This window comes from Pyrgilauda ruficollis, unplaced genomic scaffold (genome assembly GCF_017590135.1).
Source record: "Pyrgilauda ruficollis isolate IOZ18807 unplaced genomic scaffold, ASM1759013v1 scaffold29, whole genome shotgun sequence".
Lineage (NCBI taxonomy): Eukaryota > Metazoa > Chordata > Aves > Passeriformes > Passeridae > Pyrgilauda > Pyrgilauda ruficollis.
This window is the reverse complement of record NW_024524266.1, coordinates 1,988,606-2,005,551: the sequence shown is the minus strand read 5'-3', so window position 1 is coordinate 2,005,551 and position 16,946 is coordinate 1,988,606.

The window sequence follows — 16,946 nt, the reverse complement described above, 5'->3', positions numbered from 1 at the left end:
CTTTTCATACATGGAAATAATTGGTGGGTGTGAGTTTGTAAGAAGATAAAGCAAGATTTAGCTCTGTTTGGGTGCAATCAGAGAACATATCGAAGGTACCACTGGACAGGAAAGTAGTGTCACAAGCTTATGACAGTTGAGAATTACGAAGCAAGTGATTTTATTTCTCTTCTTCTTGCTGGTTTTTTTCATACATTTTTTCATACATTTAACTTAAAAACAATGACTTAAAATATGACAAAGAATCTTAGAATCATAGAATTCTTTAGGCTGGAAAATACCTAAGAAAAAAGATCTTGAAACTGCCAAGAGCCAGGAGTCATCTTTTTATCCAGATACTGCTATTACAAGATCCATTTTGCTTTGTTGCAGCCTTGACATGAAAACACATGAAGATAAGATTGAGAGCAGCCCTGAGGAGAAGGACTCGGGGATGTTGGTTGACAAGAAACTCAATATGACCCTGCAATGTGCACTCAAAGCCCAGAAAGCCAGCCCTGTTCTGGGCTGCATCCAGAGCAGTGTGGGCAGCAGACTGATGGAAGTGCTCCTCCCCCTCTGCTCTGCTCTTGTGTCTCCACCTGCAGTGCTGCATCCAGCTCTGGGGTCCCCAGCACAGGAGGGACATGGACCTGCTGCAGTGAGTCCAGAGGAAGATGGTCAGATGGCTGGAGCTCCTCTCGTGTGTGAACAGGCTGACACAGTTAGGGTTGTTCAGCCGGAGAAGGGTGACCTTATAACACCTTACCATACCTAAAGGGGGCTACGAGAGAGCTGAAGGACTTTTATAAAGGCTGTAGTGACAGGACAAGGGATAATGGCTTTAAACTGATAGAGGGTAGGTTTAAATTAGATATTAGGAAAATGTCTACTGTGAGGATTGTTGAGATACTGGAACAGTTTTCCCAGAGCTGTTGTGGAGCCCCACCCCTGGAAGTATTCAAGGCCAGGTTGGATAAGTATTTGTACTCCCTTGTCTAGTGGAAGGGGTCCCTGCCTGTGACAGGGGGGTTGGAATTAGATGATCTTCCACACCAAACCATTGTATGATTCTAAGTAACCACCTTTCCAATATGATAAGGAAAATCTTTATAATCATTCACCATTCAAGGTTAATGAGACTGCTAGCTATGGGTGAGCTGTGATAGCTCTCTAGCAGGTGATGAAGCCATGAACTCATTTCCCCACAGGATTTCAAACCGCCAACAAGTTGCTGCAAAAGTGCTCACTTAGTTTAAACATTGAATGTTTTCCTATATATAGAAGACAAAAGATATGCTGCTGCTTTCATAAATGTTCTTCTGAATTATAAATCATTACTTAATAGATATGAGAATGTCTCTCACCTTTACTGAGATTAGTTGGTTTTGGAGAGGCTACTTCACTATCAGAAACAAGTGAGAACCACCATAGAAAATCTTTCCCACACCTTTTGGGGTCAAGTGGCTTGCTCTGAGAACTCATTATGGCTTCTAATAAAAGCACAGCTCCTTGTTTCTAATTGCAGAACCTAGTTCAGACAATTCCTAATTTAAACACATGTAAACACATAGACGGATATAAAACCCATGGGTTATGACCCAAGAGCATTTGCCCTTGGAAGGGGTCATTTAGACACATAGAAGTTTCTGATTTCAATCTGATCATTGACATCCATAGTAGTGAACTTTATGCAAAGTGTGCCCTGAAAACTTTTGTAGGCAAGGTGCTTGTGGTTTTGGAAGTTTTACTTTTTCCCATGATTACAAAGTAAGAGTCAGTAAAATAATCCAGTTTAAAACCTCAAACATGTAGTCAAGTGCAAATGTGAAGAGGTGAGCAATCATGTCCTGCACAGATAAAGATTTGGAAGTCATGAGTGTTTTTGCTGTAGATTGTACAAGTTATGGCTGAAAATTACTGCTGAAGGATAGCTTGGTTCTGAGAGCTGACAGGAATCCTTCTTGCTTCACAGATATGTTCATTCCATATATTTAGCTTTACCTGCTCTTATGAAGACAAAAAAAAACAGTTTAGCTACTTTTAGAACTCCTGAACAGGTAACAGGTAAACAAATATCTGTGCAATATTTTTTGTAGTTGTGCTTCATCATTCTACTTCAGCTCGGTTGGATCATTGAGACTTTTTGCAGTGCAAATCAGGATAACTACTGATCATCAATTTATTCTCAAAAATTGAAGTCTGCATTGTTCAGTAAGTCAGTCAGTGCTTGTGAAAAATACTCCTTTTGTTCATCAACAATCAGATGCAAGACAACTTTTGACCTCATTTGACTCTCACCTCCTACCCAGTCAGAAATAGTCATACTTCTACTGTGCTGCTTCTAGTGTACCATAAGACATGTAGTAATATGTTTGAGGTACATATTGAACACACTTGGTGCTTCAGATTCTTTTACAGTATAAGAGTCATAGCTTCTGTAACATCATTAGTAACGGTAGTAAATTCACAGCTCTGCGATTGACATAAGCTGTTAGTACACATTATGTTCTGAAGCACTGTGATTAGAATGAAACCTCTTTCCCAGCCATACAGAGCACTGTGCACTCATGCTCATCATGTTAAGAGGATAAGTTTCAAACCCATCATCTTGTGAATATGAAACAATATCTTCACTTTGAGCTTGTTCGTGATTTTTTTATAAGAAGCTTCACTGGCACCTGAAGGGAAATGTATACAATGAAATAAGGATTATTATAACATTAAGGATTATTATTATAACATTAACCAAAACGTTTATGAGAGGCAAAGAAATGGGTAAGCAAACAAATAAAAAAAAACTTGAAACATTTCTGCTTTCAAATTCTTATCACTTTTCATTCAAATTGAAGTTTTTGACTTTCAGTATCAGAATAAAATAGAATTGAAGACACATTTCTGCTTCATTATGTGCAGCAAAAAAGGATTGACAATAGAGAACTATTCTCCACCTCTCATGTGGATATGATCATTATTTATTGGAGGCTGTTTTGTAACACAATGACCATCTGTCAGTAAGCACTGAAAACACTCCATCATGCTGGCTGTTACTGTTAAAATGCCACAATCACTGACTGCTCTCAGGGATTAATAGATTTTTTTTTTTTTTTTTGGCTAAGAACAATTGCATATTTAGAAGGCCAAATTAGCTCACATTGAAGTTGGTATAAATCCTTAACTGCTCCGCTGGAATCTAGGTATCACCTCCAGATTTCTAGAAAGGTAGCAGATGTCAGTCATTGACCCCGACTTTTAAAGGAAGGATATCAGGGAAGGAACTCCTTTTCAATTTTTTATTTTTTAAATGCCCGTGATAAAAAAGAAAATGCTTAATTAATTTGCATAATGAAAATAACTGACACCATGTTTTTTTCCCACATTGAAGGGATAGCTCAGAATTTTGCTATTCTGCAGAAAGTTACATATAGCTGTTGTTTTACAGGTTCAGCTTACAGTTGTTCATTAAGCTGTTCATTTGATTGTTGCATCACACTTCTTTGTGCACTTGGTTTGGAGAATGGATGCTCAAATGAACAAGCAGCTGCAGTCAGAAACACAGAATTAAAACTGGGTGTAATTCTGCACAAACCAGAATAATTAAACCCTCCAGGGAAAGTCTGGAATGAGATTAGTTCAAATGCAGCCATGTGATTACGAGTGCACCATTAACAATTTTTTAAATATATATATAAAGGGAAGCAGTTCCCTCAGGGTGGCAGAATGAGTGAGAAATATGGCCTGTACATTGAAGGTCACATGCAACACAGAGGTGGGAAAATATATCTTAATTGAAACTCCCCCTCTCCATATCATTTATTATGACCATGGGCTATAATTACTCAGCCTATTAAAATGCTTGATTCAGTTAATGATTTAGTTAGTAAGTATCAGACATTTCAACTGAAGAAAGCAAAAAGAGGGGGTGATGGGGGAACTGTAGTCTTGAAAGAAATTTAGTATCTCAAATAAGTCTTTGGAAACTGACAAATACTTTTTGTTTCTTGGGTTACTGAGGAGCCTACAGATGCTCAGCACTTCCCACAGAATGATCTGATATGTAAGGGAGCTGGTTGGTTTTAAGGTTGCTACCTCATAAATCCTCATTCCCTTGTTGAATCCTATCTCTCATTTCCTGTTTCCAAAGCCCCTGTCACCCCATCACAAGGTGGTCAGCCCTTGCAACAGGCTGCCCAGAGAGGTGGTAGAGCCATCGTCCCTGGGAGTGTGCAAGAAACATCGGCACATGGCACTTAGTTGGCAAGGCTGTGTTTGGTCAAAGGCTGGACTCAATGGTCTTGGAGGTCTTTCCCAGCCTTGATGAGTCTATGATTCTCTGTGTGACACAGTTGGCAAGGCAAGGGCATAGAAAAAACAAGTACAGGGAATATCCTAGCACGCAGCCTGGCAGGAGGAGCACAATCCTGCATGCTCCTTCCCTCCTTCCTTACATGCCCAGCTTGGAGTGGGAGGAGAAGGAGAGAAAGAAATGAAGCTGTGTCATACAGCCTGACAAAATCACGGTTATTGTAATGACATTTGCCTGTACCCACAGGTAGCTAGGTGTGAGTAGTTAGATGAACAGTCACGAGCATTTACTTTAAACATGCTACGTCCAGATCTTCACAATTTATCAGCCCCCAGAAGAAAAGGTCTTCTGAAAGCAACTGCACCTGCCCAGCCCTGTGCCCTTGTCTTGAGAAAGCAAGACAATCACTCTCCCAAAAGGCCACCAGGTGTCATTTTGCAGCTGCATGCAACTACTTGTCCTTAGAGGATTAAGCCTTTACTTGACCACATGCAACCTTACATGACACACTAGCATTTCATGGGCTGTGTACACCTGGAGAGATTACTTAACCAGTTTGTAACATGAATGTATCCTTTGCCTGACTTCTTTCCCAGTATATGAGCTTCCCATAGGCTGATTATAATTTATCCAAACCTGTGTATCACTCAGTTTTTTGTCAGCCATTCATCTAAACAAACTATGTCCTGGCAGTCAAGCTCCACAGTCAGTCATTTTTGGAAGCATGTGATTGGTGCCCTAAGTTACAAAGGATTGCTTCTGTTTCATACTCAGATAAGCCTAGATTAAGTTACTAGGCTTTCAGTCATAGGCTGACAAAAGTAGGATCGTGATAAGACAGGCAATCCCCACAAGCAGAAGACAAGGACAGGTTTATTCGCCAGTTGCCCTCTCGTGCAACTTTCACCTTAAACATGGTAATAATTCAGGGAGTCCTAAGCAGCAGATTTCCAAGGGTATGTGGATCTGAGTATTGAGAAGAATTGTTCAAAAGATTTGTTAGCACACAGCAAAATTATTTATGGGAACAGAAAATAAGCCCCAAAAAATTTCCAAAGAAATTATCCTGTATCTTTCCATTTACATTAATATTGCTTTCAATTTCTTATGTGACTGATAACTGCTAAAATAATATACAGGATGTTGTATTTGCTGTGCTTTTGTTATATTGTACATGGCGTAACACCAGTGGGGCTGATGAGCTGCCTTAGCTTAAGATGTGACACTGTATGACATTTAGCTTTTGTGATATGATGAGCTAATGTGACATGACATGAGCATATGCCACGAACCAAAGGTCAAAATAGATTCAAATAGATACACCTGTTGTCAGCCTGACCAGTCACTGCCAATTTGTAAAAAGTCTTCCAGACCACGCACACATTTCTGACAACAATTGATGGTCATGACATAGATGTATTAATTCTCTGGCAGAGAAGCTTACCACCTACTTATCCATAACGTCTTTCTATGTAATGGAAATTGATTAGAAAACATTTCTTCTTTCTCCTCAGAAGCTTTACTTACTTGCATATATAATTTTGGACAGCTGCCTTTGCAAGATTCAGAGAGATCATGCCTACACCAAAGGGCAGAATATCCCTCTTTTGATATCCACTACTGTTTTGCACAGCAACAATGAATATATTGTCTTTGCTTTGTCATGGCCTGAGGGATCTCTTATTCTATGCTGCATGTTGATGGTACCCTATTTCACCCAGTCCTGAACCCCCCATTCATTTGGGGGATTTGTTGAAATTTGCTGTCACTGTCTTCTTGTATGTCTTAATATGCTTTGGCTGAAGACCACAGCCTGAGGAGGAAAGGCAGATGGTATGTGACTAGATTCAGTTTCAGGGATGCAGAAGCTGGCAGGCACTTTCACATCCCACAGCTTCAGCAGAGCCAAAGGGACTTACCAAAACTGGGACTTGCACAGAACACACAGACACCCAAGGCTAAAGCTGTGATCCTGCTCAGCTGTTCCAATTTTGCTAAATTCCGTTTCAATATTTCAGTTTAAAGTTTTCCAAATACATTGAGTAACACCTCAGTTCATGCACAGCCCTGCTCAAGTCTTGGCATATGGAAATAAGACAGTATCTATTCTGCAGTACTGACAGAGATTTATAAAATATGGCTGGACCTTTTCATATGTGTCCTACGTAAACTCAGAGTTCTTTCAAATGCAAAGACCTTTCATAATATTGCAAGAAATAGGATGTTGGAGGTCAGCAAGCCAAATCATCCTTTCATGTACTGAGTCAGAGCCAATAAGATCTACTCTCTGGAGGTTTTCACTGACAGGTCATAGAATCATGGAATCACAGAATCACAGAATATGCCTAATTGGGATGCACCTACAAAGATCATCCAGGTCAACTCCTGACCCTTCACAGGACAACACCAGGCATAACACCATGTGTCTGAAAGCATTTTACAAGCACTTCTTGAACTCTGTCAGGCTTGGTGCTGTGACCATTTCCCTGGGGAGTCAGTTCCAGTGCCCAACCACCCTCTAGGTGAAACACCTTTTGCTGCAATCCAACCAAAACCTCCCCTAACTCCACTTCCTGCCATTTCCCCAAGTCCTGTCACTGGTCGTGAGAGTGAAGAGATTGGTACCTGTCCTCCACTTTCCTCATGAGGATATTGAAGACCACAGTGAGGTCTCCCCTCTGTCTGCCACAGGTTGAACAAACCAAGTGACCTAAGCCTGAAACTGCGCACAATATTCAGAGTAAGGCCACACCAGTGCAGAGTAGAGCAGGACCTGCTGTTGCACACAGCTAGTATGTTATACACTGCTACAACTCCAGTTTCCTTTTCTATAGTTCCACCCTTCTAACAAGTAAGAATGTCTTTTTGGTGCCCAAAATAATTATTTTTTTGATAGCGAAGGTAATTTCTTCACTCTTTCCCTCGTGACTACACAGGTTAATTGGTTATTTTTGCCTGTATATGCATATGTTAACATGGGGAAGCCTTATTTGAGTGAGAGGATGGAGAGGAAAAAAAAGAAATAAACCCGAGAGAGGAGATATTTCAGGAATGTGTCTTGCAAGAAATGCTCATGGATTTGCATGTTTAATCACAGTGTCCAAAGCTACTGAGTTTATGAACTGTAGCATTCTGAAGTCAGATCTCTCAATGTAATATTTCTTACAGCAACAGATGCCTTTGTAGATTTGGATGTCAGGCTGTGATTCCTCTTATTTAAGTTTGACTGTCTAACAGGGAGATGAACACTTCAAGCTTTTTACACTGGCTGAGAAGCAGACACATTTAAAGGACAATTTATTTTACCTTCTTGGATGTGCAACTTAGCCATGCAATGTTTTCTGTTCACAACACAATCAAATTGGACAACAAGCTTAGATTATATTCAACTTTCAGCTTTTAGATGTGAGAAGAGATTAACCTCAGCCCAGTAAATTAATAGAAATAATATGTGAATAGATACTTCACAACTGATAAGAAACAAAAGAACAGCAATCTCAGAGCTCTCTCTGCTAAATATCACTGAGATTTAGGATGTACTACTGCACATCCTAAATTCACCCATTTTCTGATATTTACTTTTAGTACTGACATCAACTTCATTTGGCATAGAAAGTCAATGAATCTTCAAGACTAGTAACATAAGAAGTCAAAGGTAGAACAGATGTTTTCATCATGCTGGCCAATTGTCTGTCATTAGTTGTTTTTAATTATCTTGCTTATGAAATTTAAAGTCCTAAAAGGTCTGGACACTGCCTTATTTTTTAGTTTTTTACCCACTTGTCTGTTTTATATGGACCTTTTTGTTGATGTAAAAGTCTTACAGCAGCCAGAGCAATTTGATCATCCGGAAAAGTTTGGTAGCAAAGTAAGCAGTTAGGTGAATAAATAAAACTGCCTCTTCATACTCCGTGTTAGGCTCTAACCTCAAGAATTTTAACTGAAATATTGGCTAGGCCCTTAGCTGTGGTCTGAATTTGTCCCACACTCTGTTGAGAAGAAACATTCTTCTCATTGTCTCTTCTTCCTTAGCCCTGCTCTGACATATTGCTAAATCTGAAAGAGGCTTTAAGCTGCCATTTTTGTATTCATTGTTACTAATTATCTTTTCAGTTCCTTGATTGTGCTTTTTTTATTTTAGTTCTCAAAACAGAAACCGATTATACCAGCTTCTTGTTTTTATTTTTATTTTGTTCTGACATAAATGTCAAATGTGGTGTAATGCACACTGTCAGAGGAAAAAGCACAGTATAAAGGAAACTGATAATGAGAATGTTTTAAATAAGTGCACTGTTCTCAGGATCAAATATTAGAGAGAGGATTATAATTTGGTTTTGTTTTTCTCTCTATAATCAATTCAAAATTAATTGGATTCAGTATGTGTCCTTTTTCTTCCTATTGATTTTTTTGTTATTGCTCCTGTTTGATTGCTGGTTTTCTAGCATTCCCAGGCTTTCTGGATATTATTTTCTTCATATGTTTTTTTGGCTTCTTCCCATTTAGCTGCTCCTAAATTCTTTTTAATTAAAAAAATAGTAATCCCAAACAGAATATTTTATCTTACTTTATAAACACAATTAATTCTGCAGAGCACCAGACTGGTTACTGGACAGACAGTATCCCCTCTCCCTCAAAAGGACCATCTAAGGTCAAACAAGGTTATGTGGTGAATTCATATGCATGAACTGTACAGATGAAGGTCACTTTGGCCACAAAACCACCACAGAAGAGTCTTTAATGAACATTCCTTTTGCACGCAAAAAGAAGAAACACCATGTAAGCTGAGGTTTCTCCGGACTAAACAGATCTTTAAGTACTCAAAACCAGAGTGTTCCAGGAAGCAGAGTGATGTGCAGATACAAGACTGCATGCTCACTCTTCATGTGCCTGGACATCTGAGCTGTGGTCTCCTGTAGAGGCTGTGCATGCTCCGAGATACCCAAAGAGCTGTGCTGAGTGTGGAGGCACAGCGTGTATTGGTGTTCTGCTGTCTTGACCTCTTGCTGCCCACCTGCCTGCTGCCTTCTGTGGGTTGGCTTGCTGCCGTGTTCCCTGGTTTAGAATTTACATTCCAGTCACAGAGAGGACTGGGAACAAGAGAACAAGAGGAAACATAGCAAGGATATCCCCTCCTGTTGTTGTGCAAAACCTGATTCTTGTGATACTCCTGTGACAGCTTCTGAATGCTGGGGTCTGCACATTATTAGAATATTTAATATAATCCTAAATGACACTCCAGGAAAGTGAGTTAGTCCCCCTTATTTCCTTGACAATTCTCTAGATTAACACTTGCTGCAGCTGCTATTCCAAAAGTAACTTTCTGATGAGGTCACTGTGCAAGGGTGACCCTTCATCTTTATTTGCTGGAAGGTACCACAGCAAAATCTTGGAAGGTAGATAGATATTAGATATTAAATTAAATATTAGATATTAAATTAGATATTAGCTATTAAATTAAATATTAGATGTTAAAAATGTATTTTGACTACATTACTTCACTTAAAAATAAAGAGCCTCCAAAACAAACAAACTGAAAATACATACACTTCATTAAGTGGCTTTACAGTCCTGCATATATGCCACCTTATTTTCCTTGTTATCAGACACTGTGAAGAGTGGCAGAAGTAAAAAAGGCAATGAGCCTTATTGCACAATGCCATGAACAAACCTTGTATCATCATTTCACAAATCACAAATCTTCTTGATGACCTTCTTTGATTTATGAGGAAATTAAGTTCCTTTAATAGCTTCAAAGTCTGGCTTTTTGAGGTTGATCTTCTCAATGGGCACCTTCATCAGCAAGTTTTGGAACATATAAGAGCCTGGGAGTCCTTTGTCTGTTGCACATCAGCTCTATAGTCCCTGGCACTCTGAGACAGGCGTCATAAGGTGTTAAACCTGCACAGCAGTTGCTATTTTCCAAACTGCCCTGTAGCACCAAGCATCTGAATGGCTTCAGCAGCAATGCAGAACTCAGCTTCTGGTCTTGGACTAGCTTTTGCAAAGAAACCTGAAGCAGGATCCCTTGAGAAACTGCACTGGAGAGTTGGAATCCAATTGTCTTCAAGCATTTTTTCATTCAAGCAGAAAAGTAATGGGCTTATAACAGAACAATTTTAAAGGGAACACAGAAGCACTGTTTTATCACACAAATAATGAGTAGGACTCTCAAGGTGATTTCACACCAACAGAAAATGAAATATTAACAAGAAAAAATTGATTGCTTTCAGAAAGCAAAAGTTTTGCATTTGTAGTACTTTCTGGTAGAAACAAAAAATGAGCATCTTCAGTTTCTAAATCAAAATATAGAAGTATTTAAGAGCCAGTTAGACCAACATAGGCAATTTTTTTCTAGGCTTCTAATCTAGAATGGTGATGACAGGTCAGGGGGTGAGGGGTTAGGTTATGCCAAACACTGCCCCCACTAAGCTGTGTAAACACAACTGCATGAAATTTGGGTCTTACATGCTCTGCCAGCGTGCTACACAATTTGATTCTATCCATAGCAAAATCTGTCCATGGGAAACAACTTCTGTTAAACGGTGTGGGAAGACTTATCTTGTACCATCTGTCCCATGGTGAACAAGCCACACAGTCTTCAGAGAATAGGAGCTGCTGATTGCTCCCTATCTACATCAGAGAGAAATGAAAATCAAATGTTTGCATCTTTCCTGCCACCCCATTGCTAATTTATGGTGAGACAACATCTGCCCTTCAAAGTGTCACTGTCTTGTAACAGATAACATTGCCTGGGAAACTGAAAGGCACTATGTGGATTACTGAATGCATATTCCCAGAAATGCAGTGTTATTTCAACATTTAACAGTACTATTGCCTTAATCTGCAGATTCCTCTTGTAATCTGGAGACCAAGAGAAACAATCCTTCAGTTTGGGATAGAAATAAATTTATCAGCTATTACCATACACTTAAAATTTGTCAATGTTCTTTAACCCTTCCTCATTGCCTCTAGTTTGAAGTAATTTTACTTTAGCTTTAGCACATCCTCTAAGCTTGCACTGGCTACCAATCACAGAGAGCATATGTATCCTAAGCTTGTCTGTCTTGAGATACATGGATTTTTTTCCTAACCTGAGGAGCTAGGTGCATTAACTGGTAAAATTTGTCTTCTCCAGAAAAAAAATAGTTCTGCCAAGAAATGCAATCTTGACAATGTCCAAGCCTATATTTACAAAAATACTTTAAATGGCATAAAGCAGTAGTGCTGCAGGTAGATGCTGTTCTATCTTCCTCCCTTTCCTCACCCTCCTCACTTCCACCCTCTGCACCCAAGCAGTGCAAACTGGTATAGCTGAGTGGTGAAAAGCAGCAGGAAACAGGCTTGAGTTCTCTTAACAGCTAGTTTCAAATCTGATCAATTCCCTGATCTGCCTTTTCAAGACACCATGCAGATGATTGTTTTGGTGCCAGAGCCAGCATGGTGCAAAGGGCAGGGAAACATGGGAAAGCAAAGAAGGTGCAGAAAAGAGGAAGTTGCAACTTGCAGAAAAGAGGAAGTTGCAACTGGAAAAACCACAAATTTTAAAACCTAATCTTGGAAAATGAAGCTAGACACCATCCAGATTAAGGCAATTCAAGAGACAGGTGGGTTCCCATTTAGTGACAGAATGGCATGTTTTCAGGAAACGGACAGCCCTTGCTCTTACAATAATAAAAACTAAATGACTATTTTCTGCCTGGCTTCTTAAGCCTGTCTCTTTGCAGTATATGGCCCACTCTTAGCTGAGTCCTAGATCAATCTCTTGAAAGACAAAAATGTCATTGAATGGTTCAGTGAGACATGATAAAATGAAAGAACTTTTATTTGAAGGTGTAATGTTTATTTCTGTACAAATAGGATGAAAAATAATGATGTGTATAGATATTTTACCTGCTGACATGTATTGATCACTGCTGTAACTCAAGAGGGAAGTAAATTTAAGATCTTGCCTTCGTCTGACATCTTATTGACAGCTCAGGTCTATTCTGTTTCCAACAGATAGAGACAGAAACCAGGGTTAATATCCATCATCTGATCCAGAGTAGCAGTTCCAGTAATCTTCTTCCTGGGCAAAATGCTAATCCCTTTTCAAGTGACTGCGAAAGCCCCAAAGTTAGAAAGATCTAAGAAGGAGTAAATAAAGTAGAAGAGGGCAGCCAACTCACATAGTTTCCATGTCATATTCTCACAGTCTAACATTCTGTTCTCTCCAAGGAGGAAATAACAATATAATGTACAGCCCTGCCACTACTGCTATTAATATCTTGGAATGCATCCAGAAGCACATGGGTGCAGGAGAATACGCTGTTCCTGGTAATCACATAAATGTTTAGATGTTTTTCTTTACGAGGCTGAGTCTGGATCTCTTTTTTATGCTGCACTGCAGAAGTCCTTATTTTCCAGCTCCTCGAAGGCTGGGCCAGTCAAGCTTCCCTTTTTAAAGGCAAGTTGCTGCATAACAGAAGTACTACAAGTTCCAAAACAATGTATGAGCTATTTTAGCTAGTTTAGTGAGCTTAAAAAAAAATGCAGTGAGGGAGGATGGAAAGTAAAAGAAAAACAGAAAAGGAAACCAGGACAGAGTGAAAACAATTTTTCCTAATGTTTAGCAGAATATGCACAAGCAATTACCACAGAAAAAGTGTTAATGATATTATGATTACCTTAACAAGGCAAAGTTTCTTCTCAATACACAACTACACATACTTCACATACTTCAGATGTCTCTGAAAATTCTTTCCTCAGAGGTTTTCTCTGGGCAACTTCCCCAGTGTAGCCCTGAATGCCTCAATGGCCAGCCAGAGACCTCCCCTCCAGGTGCAATTGTCCATCCTTAGGTACACCTGAGCTCTAGAAGGACACAGGGCAAGACTGACTTCTTTAAGAGGTGAAAAGTGACCTCCAAGCATAGGCTATAAATAGGAGGCACTGCTTTACCCATACTGCCTGATTTTTTTTTTTTTTTTCACTAATTTAAAACTAAAACCTAATGGAAAAAGTAAGAGAAAACCAGGGGGACAAATTGCTACATCCAGTCCCCAGGTGACATCTGGGCTGACTGACAGCATACAGTTGAATGCCTTACAGTTGTGAGCCTTGACTTGCCTCCAAGAGCAGCCACACAAGTGATGTACCTGCTCAGCCTGGCTGTTCACTGGCTTGTCACAAATGGAGCCAGTCCTGCTCCAGTAGGACTGGATGTCTCAGATCCTCTTCACACAAATATTGGTTTGGGTCCTGAAGCAGCAGAGCTGTGTGTGAGTGTGGTCTCTGAGGCTTCAGCCCTGCCAAAGCTGTGCTGGAGGAGGCAGTGCAGCTCCTCCTGCACTCATCCACAGCCACACAGCCCTGCTATGGAGCCACAGGGTCATGCTGTGTGGCACCCCTCCCTAGGGAGCTCTCTGGGGACCTGGAACACTGCAACTGCAGCACAGGCATACTGTGCCAAGCTGTTTCCTGGAGGAATCTGAATTCCTCTGTCTTTGAGCCTGTGGTAGATGGATTCCACTACCTGAGCAAGCTGTTCTGAAGCTTCCTTAGACATTTTTAAAGCAGAAAAAAACACACTATTGAAAACAGCCCCCATAGCCTCACTCATTCTACTAGATAACCCCAAGGGTAGTTTGTTTTTTCATAAATTCTAGAAATGTATGGAAAGGATACAGCAAACACTTTTTTCCTGTTAATATTATTGTTATAACAAGATACTTGAAAACATAAGGTTTTATGTTCAGATATAAGCTTCCTCTGAGTGCTCTAGCTATAAAGATTTTTTTTTGTCAAACTGTTTTGACATTTTGGGCTAGATTTTTCACGAAATCATTTCCAGAGAGTGTCCAGAAATCTCATTTTGTAGTCCAATGAAGGTTGCATTGAGCATTAATGGGCTGCCAAGATGCTCAGGCATGATTTGTCTGAAGCATAGAAATATATTTGGTGCTGAGTAGGAGTCCATAAAGCAGAAGGTACTGTACTCCTGGTGCCTACCACAAGCAGGCAGAAAGGGGCTGAATTAAACATCTGAATATTCAGCCAGTTGTCAAGGATACTGGTTGGAATGTTCAATTGGACACGTTTTTTTTCTAGATAGATGTATTAGTTCATTTGTTCCTGACTTAGTTCAATTTACAGTGACTGGACTACTCAGTAAATGTGAAACTAGTATTCAACATATTCAAACAAGATGCAAATATATTAATAGATCCATGACCAGTTCATTGTAGTTCAGTAAGGAAGGAAAGGGAGGGAGAAAACCATGGCTGTGGAAAGAAACCTTCTGTATTTGCTATTCCTGACATCTTAATAATTAGAAAGGAATCCAAAAGCAATGCTGGTCAAAAAATATGGCCATGGAACACACCCTGCAGTTTCCTAGCCCTAGTATGTGTTGCACCATCTTAGGAAAATATTTCTTATAATTTGTTTATTGAATAAGTAAATTCTTATTATTTATGGATACTTTTAAGTAGGATGAAAATGTCACAGATTTCCTTATCACTCTCTTTCCCTTCATGTGAAAGCAAAGGGTCACCACGGACCTGGGCAGACACAGATGCATGAGGACAGCACAAGGTCAACATCCCTGACAGAAGTTAAGCAGATCACACAGAGGTGACAGACTGTGAAAGAATTATGTAGACTCCTAGAGTTCACACAGGAGCAGACATAACAAACATGTCAAATAAATGTAATTAAGCTTGAAAAGCGCAGTCCGAGGTATCAAAAATTTTACTTCCATTTAACAGACTTATTTCATATGCCCAGGAAACATACTTGAATCTTTTAGGTCATAGACACTGACATAAATGGAGGGAGAAAAACCTCCATTTATATCTTGTTTATAAACGCTACCCCACTTCAACAGTTCCCCCTCTATCAAGAGGAAAGGAGAGCTCAGAACACTCCCAAGGGCAGAGCAGAAAAGACTGAAACGGTAATCTCTCCCAAGCTGGCTTGATGAAGAAAAGAAAAAGGACAAAACAAAAGAAACATTCAAGTAGCAAAGCACTCTTCACACAAAACCCTGAGAACCTGTGCCTCTTTTGACCTGCTGCCATGATTTGGAGGTAGATAAAGCAGACACATGAGCAATTAAAGGAGAGCAGAAAATACTTGTGCCTTATTCAACATACCTGTTGCAAACACCCTCAAGTGGCTAGTGCCCCTAGGACCATCTGTTGTTGCTGTTGAAAACCTGTGGGCATTTTTGTCCACAAAATAACAATGCACACTCAGAGCAAGTCCACAGTCCTTAGTAAAGAGTAAATCTATCATTCTGTTCACCCAGTTTTGAATCCAGCTGGGCTGAAGATAGGAAACCTTTTACATTAATTGCTGTTCTAGGATCCTGGATACAGTTAGCTCATCAAGCTGGACTAAAGAATCTGGAAATGCAAGAAGCCAGAACTCCAGTCAATATCAGTGTAGCTAAAACACGCAAGGAGATAGGATTAAGTACAGTCACCTCATCAGCTACAGCACCCAGCAGATTGTACTTGGACCTAAGATAAGTCTCTTTCAGCTCTGTGACAACAAATGGCTGAAATTACCATCGGAAAGTGAAAGCAGTAGGAGCAGTACTTCTCACAGTGTTCTCAAAGTCCCCTTAAGAAGATCAAACCTCTAATAGAAAGCAGCTAGGGTCACTAGTGTGGGTAGGAGCTGGTATGAAGATGATCTATTTCTGACACCCATGGGTTCAGAAATTAATTATTTTCACTCTGCCAGAAGTGGCTACAAAAGCAGGTCCTTCAACGGAGGGGCAATATTTGTGATGAGCTTCTCATCTCCTCAGTGTTGTGAATGGGTCACTGTAGACCCCTTGAATATTTTTGTGGTGCGGCTACTGCTATCAGTGAAAAAGCATCAAAAAGTTGGAGCTACATTTCAAATAGGTACTCATGAAGGAAAATGTTCCAGTCAGAGCAATACAAAGTTCTTCAGAAGATAAAGAAAGAAGGACACATATCCAGGCCCAATATTCCTTAATTGTTGCAGGTATAGCATTCATAATTACTTACAACTATCAAATATCTCTGATTTTTTTTCCAGTTTAGATGTATCTTTACTTCACTGCCAGCTGTTGAAGGTCCTAAGGTATCATTTTGAGATAAACAGCTATCACTACAGTGTGCTTGTAACTTGTGTAAATGTTTAAATATGAATCTTACAAGTGTCACTTAAAGGAAATATAGAGCAATTGGATGTGAAGCCTTGGTTACTAATAGCAAACACTGAATTAAAATAAAAACCTCCTTGTCTATTTGTTTTTTCTAGGGATACTCTGAACAATTTGGAGAAAGCAAAACGTTATTAACTGAAAACTAATGATAAATTAAGTGTTCATGGCTGGTTTTCCTGATTAGGAATCAGCTGGGAGAAGGAGTATCTTTGAGGGGTCCTTTTCCTTCCCCAGACATAGAATGAGAGAATTTGCAGGACAAGCTGGAACTCTGCTTTTCCCCTCATACTCCATGCGCATATCTGTTTATACATCAGAAGGGTTCAAAGCTGTACATAGGCATTCCTATGACATAACATTGACTCACATTCTCTGTGGGAAAAAAATATACTTTGCTTTAAATTAGCTATCAGAGACTGACCACAAGTTTCCATTTACCCACAAATATGAATACTTTTCTCAGTGGTTCCTTCTATTACA